Here is an 11,458-nt window from a genome sequence, read left to right on the forward strand (position 1 = left end):
TTGCTGTGGTTTTGTGCTTGTGGGGCGGCGCGGCCTGGAGTCATGGGGACTCGGTCTGGCAGCATGGGTGCTGTGAGGCACCGGGCCGCCCGCCCTGCTGGTGCATTGTCGCTGCGGCGGTGGGTGGCGCACGGCTCCGCTCCCGTTCAGGCAGGAAATGTTAGGACCCACTATGAGGTTTGCCGTGACGTGGCAGTGGGCTTCATACAGTCTGATCATTAAAATGGATGAGTTTTTGGAGGTGCGCTCCATGCTCCTTTTTTTTACATTTCTGTAAAGACTTTGTAACATTTTAAATAAACCCAGGCGAAGACATAAAATAGACTTTACAAAAGGGGCAAATTAAAACCGTATAAGGCCGAAATGAGAAACAGCCAAAAACACAGAAAACCACACAAAAATGTGCAAATGAAAACATGGATTGAGCCCAAAGTTTATTATTATAGAGGGATTGATACCTTTATTATAAAAAGGGACTTAAAATGGGAGTCGCATCACAGCTCAATACAACCTACTTTATATTTCACCAAATACATTAATGGAATTATAGCGGTGCATGGTATGGATGGTGTATATAAACATGCAGACAAGATGGCGGTATATTATCATACCTATAGCAGTGCATGGTATGGTATGGATGGTGTATATAAACATGCAGACAAGATGGCGGTATATTATCGAACCTATAGCGGTGCATGGTATGGATGGTGTATATAAACATGCAGACAAGATGGCGGTATATTATCATACCTATAGCGGTGCATGGTATGGATGGTGTATATAAACATGCAGACAAGATGGCGGTATATTATTATACCTATAGCGGTGCATAGTATGGATGGTGTATATAAACATGCAGACAAGATGGCGGTATATTATCATACCTATAGCGGTGCATAGTATGGATGGTGTATATAAACATGCAGACAAGATGGCGGTATATTATCATACCTATAGCGGTGCATGGTATGGATGGTGTATATAAACATGCAGACAACATGGCGGTATATTATCGTACCTATAGCGGTGCATAGTATGGATGGTGTATATAAACATGCAGACAACATGGCGGTATATTATCGTACCTATAGCGGTGCATGGTATGGATGGTGTATATAAACATGCAGACAACATGGCGGTATATTATCATACCTATAGCGGTGCATGGTATGGATGGTGTATATAAACATGCAGACAAGATGGCGGTATATTATCGTACCTATAGCGGTGCATGGTATGGATGGTGTATATAAACATGCAGACAACATGGCGGTATATTATCGTACCTATAGCGGTGCATGGTATGGTATGGATGGTGTATATAAACATGCAGACAAGATGGCGGTATATTATCATACCTATAGCGGTGCATGGTATGGATGGTGTATATAAACATGCAGACAAGATGGCGGTATATTATCATACCTATAGCGGTGAATGGTATGGATGGTGTATATAAACATGCAGACAAGATGGCGGTATATTATCATACCTATAGCGGTGCATGGTATGGATGGTGTATATAAACATGCAGACAAGATGGCGGTATATTATCGTACCTATAGCGGTGCATGGTATGGATGGTGTATATAAACATGCAGACAACATGGCGGTATATTATCGTACCTATAGCGGTGCATGGTATGGATGGTGTATATAAACATGCAGACAAGATGGCGGTATATTATCATACCTATAGCGGTGCATGGTATGGATGGTGTATATAAACATGCAGACAAGATGGCGGTATATTATCATACCTATAGCGGTGCATGGTATGGATGGTGTATATAAACATGCAGACAAGATGGCGGTATATTATCATACCTATAGCGGTGCATGGTATGGATGGTGTATATAAACATGCAGACAAGATGGCGGTATATTATCATACCTATAGCGGTGCATGGTATGGATGGTGTATATAAACATGCAGACAAGATGGCGGTATATTATCATACCTATAGCGGTGCATGGTATGGTGTGGATGGTGTATATAAACATGCAGGCAAGATGGCAGTATATTATCATACCTATAGAGGTGCATGGTATGGTATGGATGGTGTATATAAACATGCAGACAAGATGGCGGTATATTATCATACCTATAGCGGTGCATGGTATGGTATGGATGGTGTATATAAACAAGCTGAGAAGATGGCGGTATATTATTATACCTATAGCGGTGCATGGTATGGTATGGATGGTGTATATAAACATGCAGACAAGATGGCGGTATATTATCATACCTATAGCGGTGCATGGTATGGTATGGATGGTGTATATAAACATGCAGACAAGATGGCGGTATATTATCGTACCTATAGCGGTGCATGGTATGGATGGTGTATATAAACATGCAGACAAGATGGCGGTATATTATCTTACCTATAGCGGTGCATGGTATGGATGGTGTATATAAACATGCAGACAAGATGGCAGTATATTATCGTACCTATAGCGATGCATGGTATGGATGGTGTATATAAACATGCAGACAACATGGCGGTATATTATCGTACCTATAGCGGTGCATGGTATGGATGGTGTATATAAACATGCAGACAAGATGGCAGTATATTATCGTACCTATAGCGGTGCATGGTATGGATGGTGTATATAAACATGCAGACAAGATGGCGGTATATTATCGTACCTATAGCGGTGCATGGTATGGTATGGATGGTGTATATAAACATGCAGACAAGATGGCGGTATATTATCGTACCTATAGCGGTGCATGGTATGGTATGGATGGTGTATATAAACATGCAGACAAGATGGCGGTATATTATCGTACCTATAGCGGTGCATGGTATGGATGGTGTATATAAACATGCAGACAAGATGGCGGTATATTATCGTACCTATAGCGGTGCATGGTATGGATGGTGTATATAAACATGCAGACAAGATGGCGGTATATTATCGTACCTATAGCGGTGCATGGTATGGATGGTGTATATAAACATGCAGACAAGATGGCGGTATATTATCGTACCTATAGCGGTGCATGGTATGGATGGTGTATATAAACATGCAGACAACACGGCGGTAAATTATCGTACCTATAGCGGTGCATGGTATGGATGGTGTATATGAACATGCAGACAAGATGGCGGTATATTATCGTACCTATAGCGGTGCATGGTATGGATGGTGTATATAAACATGCAGACAAGATGGCGGTATATTATCGTACCTATAGCGGTGCATAGTATGTATGTTGTATATAAACATGCAGACAAGATGGCGGTATATTATCATACCTATAGCGGTGCATGGTATGGATGGTGTATATAAACATGAAGACAAGATGGCGGTATATTATCATACCTATAGCGGTGCATAGTATGGATGGTGTATATAAACATGCAGACAAGATGGCGGTATATTATCGTACCTATAGCGGTGCACAATATGGATGGTGTATATAAACATGCAGACAAGATGGCGGTATATTATAGTACCTATAGTGGCGCATGGTATGGATGGTGTATATAAACATGCAGACAAGATGGCGGTATATTATCGTACCTATAGCGGTGCATGGTATGGATGGTGTATATAAACATGCAGACAAGATGGCGGTATATTATCGTACCTATAGCGGTGCATAGTATGTATGTTGTATATAAACATGCAGACAAGATGGCGGTATATTATCATACCTATAGCGGTGCATGGTATGGATGGTGTATATAAACATGCAGACAAGATGGCGGTATATTATCATACCTATAGCGGTGCATAGTATGGATGGTGTATATAAACATGCAGACAACATGGCGGTATATTATCGTACCTATAGTGGCGCATGGTATGTATGTTGTATATAAACATGCAGACAAGATGGCGGTATATTATCATACCTATAGCGGTGCATGGTATGGATGGTGTATATAAACATGCAGACAAGATGGCGGTATATTATCGTACCTATAGCGGTGCATAGTATGGATGGTGTATATAAACATGCAGACAACATGGCGGTATATTATCGTACCTATAGTGGCGCATGGTATGGATGGTGTATATAAACATGCAGACAAGATGGCGGTATATTATCGTACCTATAGCGGTGCTCAATATGGATGGTGGATATAAACATGCAGACAAGATGGCGGTATATTATCATACCTATAGCGGTGCATGGTATGGATGGTGTATATAAACATGCAGACAAGATGGCGGTATATTATCATACCTATAGCGGTGCATAGTATGGATGGTGTATATAAACATGCAGACAAGATGGCGGTATATTATCGTACCTATAGCGGTGCACAATATGGATGGTGTATATAAACATGCAGACAAGATGGCGGTATATTATCGTACCTATAGCGGTGCATGGTATGGATGGTGTATATAAACATGCAGACAAGATGGCGGTATATTATCGTACCTATAGCGGTGCACAATATGGATGGTGTATATAAACATGCAGACAAGATGGCGGTATATTATCGTACCTATAGCGGTGCATAGTATGGATGGTGTATATAAACATGCAGACAAGATGGCGGTATATTATCGTACCTATAGCGGTGCATAGTATGGATGGTGTATATGAACATGCAGACAACATGGCGGTATATTATCGTACCTATAGCGGTGCACAGTATCGATGGTGTATATGAACATGCAGACAACATGGCGGTATATTATCGTACCTATAGCGGTGCACAGTATGGATGGTGTATATGAACATGCAGACAACATGGCGGTATATTATCGTACCTATAGCGGTGCATAGTATGGATGGTGTATATGAACATGCAGACAACATGGCGGTATATTATCGTACCTATAGCGGTGCATGGTATGGATGGTGTATATGAACATGCAGACAACATGGCGGTATATTATCGTACCTATAGCGGTGCACAGTATGGATGGTGTATATGAACAAGCAGACAACATGGCGGTATATTATCCTACCTATAGCGGTGCATAGTATGGATGGTGTATATGAACATGCAGACAACATGGCGGTATATTATCGTACCTATAGCGGTGCACAGTATGGATGGTGTATATGAACATGCAGACAACATGGCGGTATATTATCGTACCTATAGCGGTGCATAGTATGGATGGTGTATATGAACATGCAGACAACATGGCGGTATAATATCGTACCTATAGCGGTGCACAGTATGGATGGTGTATATGAACATGCAGACAACATGGCGGTATATTATCCTACCTATAGCGGTGCATAGTATGGATGGTGTTTATGAACATGCAGACAACATGGCGGTATATTATCGTACCTATAGCGGTGCATAGTATGGATGGTGTATATGAAAATGCAGACAACATGGCGGTATATTATCGTACCTATAGCACTGCATAGTATGGATGGTGTATATGAACATGCAGACAACATGACGGTATATTATCGTACCTATAGCGGTGCACAGTATGGATGGTGTATATGAACATGCAGACAACATGGCGGTATATTATTGTACCTATAGCGGTGCATAGTATGGATGGTGTATATGAACATGCAGACAACATGGCGGTATATTATTATACCTATAGCGGTGCACAGTATGGATGGTGTATATGAACATGCAGACAACATGGCGGTATATTATCGTACCTATAGCGGTGCATAGTATGGATGGTGTATATGAACATGCAGACAACATGGCGGTATATTATCGTACCTATAGTGGTGCATGGTATGGATGGTGTATATGAACATGCAGACAACATGGCGGTATATTATCGTACCTATAGCGGTGCATAGTATGGATGGTGTATATGAACATGCAGACAACATGGCGGTATATTATAGTACCTATAGCGGTGCATAGTATGGATGGTGTATATGAACATGCAGACAACATGGCGGTATATTATTGTACCTATAGCGGTGCATAGTATGGATGGTGTATATGAACATGCAGACAACATGGCGGTATATTATCGTACCTATAGCGGTGCATAGTATGGATGGTGTATATGAACATGCAGACAACATGGCGGTATATTATCGTACCTATAGCGGTGCATAGTATGGATGGTGTATATGAACATGCAGACAACATGGCGGTATATTATCGTACGTATAGTGGTGCATGGTATGGATGGTGTATATGAACATGCAGACAACATGGCGGTATATTATCGTACCTATAGCGGTGCATAGTATGGATGGTGTATATGAACATGCAGACAACATGGCGGTATATTATCGTACGTATAGTGGTGCATGGTATGGATGGTGTATATGAATATGCAGACAACATGGCGGTATATTATCGTACCTATAGCGGTGCATAGTATGGATGGTGTATATGAACATGCAGACAACATGGCGGTATATTATTGTACCTATAGCGGTGCATAGTATGGATGGTGTATATAAACATGCAGACAACATGGCGGTATATTATCGTACCTATAGCGGTGCATAGTATGGATGGTGTATATGAACATGCAGACAACATGGCGGTATATTATCGTACCTATAGCGGTGCATAGTATGGATGGTGTATATGAACATGCAGACAACATGGCGGTATATTATCGTACCTATAGCGGTGCACAGTATGGATGGTGTATATGAACATGCAGACAACATGGCGGTATATTATCGTACCTATAGCGGTGCACAGTATGGATGGTGTATATGAACATGCAGACAACATGGCGGTATATTATCGTACCTATAGCGGTGCATAGTATGGATGGTGTATATGAACATGCAGACAACATGGCGGTATATTATCGTACCTATAGCGGTGCATGGTATGGATGGTGTATATGAACATGCAGACAACATGGCGGTATATTATCGTACCTATAGCGGTGCACAGTATGGATGGTGTATATGAACATGCAGACAACATGGCGGTATATTATCCTACCTATAGCGGTGCATAGTATGGATGGTGTATATGAACATGCAGACAACATGGCGGTATATTATCGTACCTATAGCGGTGCATAGTATGGATGGTGTATATGAACATGCAGACAACATGGCGGTATATTATCCTACCTATAGCGGTGCATAGTATGGATGGTGTATATGAACATGCAGACAACATTACGGTATATTATCGTACCTATAGCGGTGCACAGTATGGATGGTGTATATGAAAATGCAGACAACATGGCGGTATATTATCGTACCTATAGCAGTGCATAGCATGGATGGTGTATATGGACATGCAGACAACATGGCGGTATATTATCGTACCTATAGTGGTGCATAGTATGGATGGTGTATATGAACATGCAGACAACATGGCGGTATATTATCGTACCTATAGCGGTGCATAGTATGGATGGTGTATATGAACATGCAGAAAACATGACGGTATATTATCCTACCTATAGCGGTGCATAGTATGGATGGTGTATATGAACATGAAGACAACATGGCGGTATATTATCGTACCTATAGCGGTGCACAGTATGGATGGTGTATATGAACATGCAGACAACATGGCGGTATATTATCGTACCTATAGCGGTGCATGGTATAGTATGGATGGTGTATATAAACATGCAGACAACATGACGGTATATTATCGTACCTATAGCGGTGCACAGTATGGATGGTGTATATGAACATGCAGACAACATGGCGGTATATTATCGTACCTATAGCGGTGCATGGTATGGATGGTGTATATGAACATGCAGACAACATGGCGGTATATTATCGTACCTATAGCGGTGCACAGTATGGATGGTGTATATGAACATGCAGACAAGATGACGGTATATTATCCTACCTATAGCGGTGCATGGTATAGTATGGATGGTGTATATAAACATGCAGACAACATGACGGTATATTATCGTACCTATAGCGGTGCATAGTATGGATGGTGTATATGAACATGCAGACAACATGACGGTATATTTTCCTACCTATAGCGGTGCATAGTATGGATGGTGTATATGAACATGCAGACAACATGGCGGTATATTATCGTACCTATAGCGGTGCACAGTATGGATGGTGTATATGAACATGCAGACAACATGGCGGTATATTATCGTACCTATAGTGGTGCATGGTATGGATGGTGTATATAAACATGCAGACAAGATGGTGGTATATTATCGTACCTATAGCGGTGCACAGTATGGATGGTGTATATGAACATGCAGACAACATGGCGGTATATTATCGTACCTATAGCGGTGCATAGTATGGATGGTGTATATGAACATGCAGACAACATGGCGGTATATTATCGTACCTATAGCGGTGCATAGTATGGATGGTGTATATGAACATGCAGACAACATGGCGGTATATTATTGTACCTATAGCGGTGCATAGTATGGATGGTGTATATGAACATGCAAACAACATGGCGGTATATTATCGTACCTATAGCGGTGCATAGTATGGATGGTGTATATGAACATGCAGACAACATGGCGGTATATTATCGTACCTATAGATGTGCATAGTATGGATGGTGTATATGAACATGCAAACAACATGGCGGTATATTATCGTACCTATAGCGGTGCATAGTATGGATGGTGTATATGAACATGCAGACAACATGGCGGTATATTATTGTACCTATAGCGGTGCATAGTATGGATGGTGTATATGAACATGCAGACAACATGGCGGTATATTATCGTACCTATAGCGGTGCATAGTATGGATGGTGTATATGAACATGCAGACAACATGGCGGTATATTATCGTACCTATAGTGGTGCATGGTATGGATGGTGTATATGAACATGCAGACAACATGGCGGTATATTATCGTACCTATAGCGGTGCATGGTATGGATGGTGTATATGAACATGCAGACAACATGGCGGTATATTATCGTACCTATAGCGGTGCACAGTATGGATGGTGTATATGAACATGCAGACAACATGGCGGTATATTATCCTACCTATAGCGGTGCATAGTATGGATGGTGTATATGAACATGCAGACAACATGGCGGTATATTATCGTACCTATAGCGGTGCATAGTATGGATGGTGTATATGAACATGCAGACAACATGGCGGTATATTATCCTACCTATAGCGGTGCATAGTATGGATGGTGTATATGAACATGCAGACAACATGACGGTATATTATCGTACCTATAGCGGTGCACAGTATGGATGGTGTATATGAACATGCAGACAACATGGCGGTATATTATCGTACCTATAGCGGTGCATAGTATGGATGGTGTATATGAACATGCAGACAACATGGCGGTATATTATCGTACCTATAGCGGTGCACAGTATGGATGGTGTATATGAACATGCAGACAACATGGCGGTATATTATCGTACCTATAGCGGTGCATAGTATGGATGGTGTATATGAACATGCAGACAACATGGCGGTATATTATCGTACCTATAGCGGTGCATGGTATGGATGGTGCATATGAACATGCAGACAACATGGCGGTATATTATCGTACCTATAGCGGTGCATGGTATGGATGGTGTATATGAACATGCAGACAACATGGCGGTATATTATTATACCTATAGAGGTGCATAGTATGGATGGTGTATATGAACATGCAGACAACATGGCGGTATATTATCGTACCTATAGCGGTGCATGGTTAAATACTTGAAGAGAAAAAATCCGACCATATCAACCCAAAGTTATAATAAAAATTAACTTTTATTCATAAATAGTATAAAAAGTTACTACATAGTCAATATAGGGCACAGTACAGAAATACGAAAAGACATATAACATGTAGAAAAAACCGTCTCACTGAAGGGACGATGTGGTCCACAAATGACGAAGGGGGGGCCTCAGCACCACAGCAAAAACATATATATATCTAGTCCTTCATCTATAATGTCAATAAGGAGGACTATCGGATAGCCACAGAGAAATACCCATAATAATATACATATAGTAATGCATGTCACAAGCAGTATTAAAGTACTTGAAGATTTCCTCAGGGGGGACTCATAATCAGTACTATCTAAATGCCATATGTGGGCTACTAGACTGTGCTTTTCATCGTATCAGATGCACAGTATGAAAATAGGTAGGTGTAGAGTTGAATAAAGGCAAATACTGCATAATATCAAGAAGGTTACCTGGGCTACAAGCTGTAATGTCGGGGCTCCCCCACGTGGACCGCTCGCCCACCCCAACGCACGTGTCGGCATTTGCCTTCTTCAGGGGTGCATGGTATGGATGGTGTATATGAACATGCAGACAACATGGCGGTATATTATCGTACCTATAGCGGTGCATGGTATGGATGGTGTATATGAAAATGCAGACAACATGGCGGTATATTATCGTACCTATAGCGGTGCATAGTATGGATGGTGTATATGAACATGAATACAACATGACGGTATATTATTATACCTATAGCGGTGCACAGTATGGATGGTGTATATGAACATGCAGACAACATGGCGGTATATTATCGTACCTATAGCGGTGCATAGTATGGATGGTGTATATGAACATGCAGACAACATGGCGGTATATTATCATACCTATAGTGGTGCATGGTATGGATGGTGTATATGAACATGCAGACAACATGGCGGTATATTATCGTACCTATAGCGGTGCATAGTATGTATGGTGTATATGAACATGCAGACAACATGGCGGTATATTATTGTACCTATAGCGGTGCATAGTATGGATGGTGTATATGAACATGCAGACAACATGGCGGTATATTATCGTACCTATAGTGGTGCATAGTATGGATGGTGTATATGAACATGCAGACAACATGGCGGTATATTATCGTACCTATAGTGGTGCATGGTATGGATGGTGTATATGAACATGCAGACAACATGGCGGTATATTATCGTACCTATAGCGGTGCATAGTATGGATGGTGTATATAAACATGCAGACAACATGGCGGTATATTATCGTACCTATAGCGGTGCATAGTATGGATGGTGTATATGAACATGCAGACAACATGGCGGTATATTATCGTACCTATAGCGGTGCATAGTATGGATGGTGTATATGAACATGCAGACAACATGGCGGTATATTATCGTACCTATAGCGGTGCATAGTATGGATGGTGTATATGAACATGCAGACAACATGGCGGTATATTATCGTACCTATAGCGGTGCATAGTATGGATGGTGTATATGAACATGCAGACAACATGGCGGTATATTATCGTACCTATAGCAGTGCATAGTATGGATGGTGTATATGAACATGCAGACAACATGGCGGTATATTATCGTACCTAGAGTGGTGCATAGTATGGATGGTGTATATGAACATGCAGACAACATGGCGGTATATTATCGTACCTATAGCGGTGCATAGTATGGATGGTGTATATGAACATGAATACAACATGATGGTATATTATTATACCTATAGCGGTGCACAGTATGGATGGTGTATATGAACATGCAGACAACATGGCGGTATATTATCGTACCTATAGCGGTGCATAGTATG

This window comes from Phyllobates terribilis, unplaced genomic scaffold, assembly GCF_046119375.1.
Source record: "Phyllobates terribilis strain yellow unplaced genomic scaffold, ASM4611937v1 Scaffold_71__1_contigs__length_7168151, whole genome shotgun sequence".
Classification (NCBI taxonomy): Eukaryota; Metazoa; Chordata; class Amphibia; order Anura; family Dendrobatidae; genus Phyllobates; species Phyllobates terribilis.